Source organism: Penaeus monodon, chromosome 29 (assembly GCF_015228065.2).
Source record: "Penaeus monodon isolate SGIC_2016 chromosome 29, NSTDA_Pmon_1, whole genome shotgun sequence".
NCBI lineage: Eukaryota > Metazoa > Arthropoda > Malacostraca > Decapoda > Penaeidae > Penaeus > Penaeus monodon.
In genome coordinates, this window is record NC_051414.1 from 10,876,784 (window position 1) to 10,877,188 (window position 405).

The 405-nt window shown below is 41.7% G+C and overlaps 1 protein-coding gene across 1 annotated transcript in view; it reads right to left on the minus strand.

The window, feature by feature from the left end:
- LOC119591734 overlaps window positions 1–405 on the minus strand; it is a 2,579-nt gene that overhangs the window by 1,112 nt on the left and 1,062 nt on the right. The gene's annotated exons all lie outside the window — the stretch shown is intronic.

The window sequence follows — 405 nt, forward strand, 5'->3', positions numbered from 1 at the left end:
TGAGCACGAGGCCGAAGAGGAAGTGTAGGCCTACCACATGAGTGAGGTTGGTGAGGGGTAAAGACCGTGCGGGATGAAGTAGTGGAGAGATGACTGGGATGCTGAGGAGACGAGATATAAAAAGGTGAGGAAAGTTGGTGACATGTTAGAGAAGTAAAAAGCTAAAGAGAGGAGCAAGTGGAGAGGTCGAAAAGCGTTCGATACAGCATGGTTAAAACGAAACAGAAATGACGCCGAACTGATTGAGAAACGTTATAGACAAATATAATTACATAAAATAAGTATATATTTAGGAGCACATTAAAACGAAGATAATGAATCAGAGAAGACGAAGAAATCGAAGAGGAAAACATCACAGAAAGACATCGAAACGGGAATCACACAAAGCATCAGAACCCGAAGTTT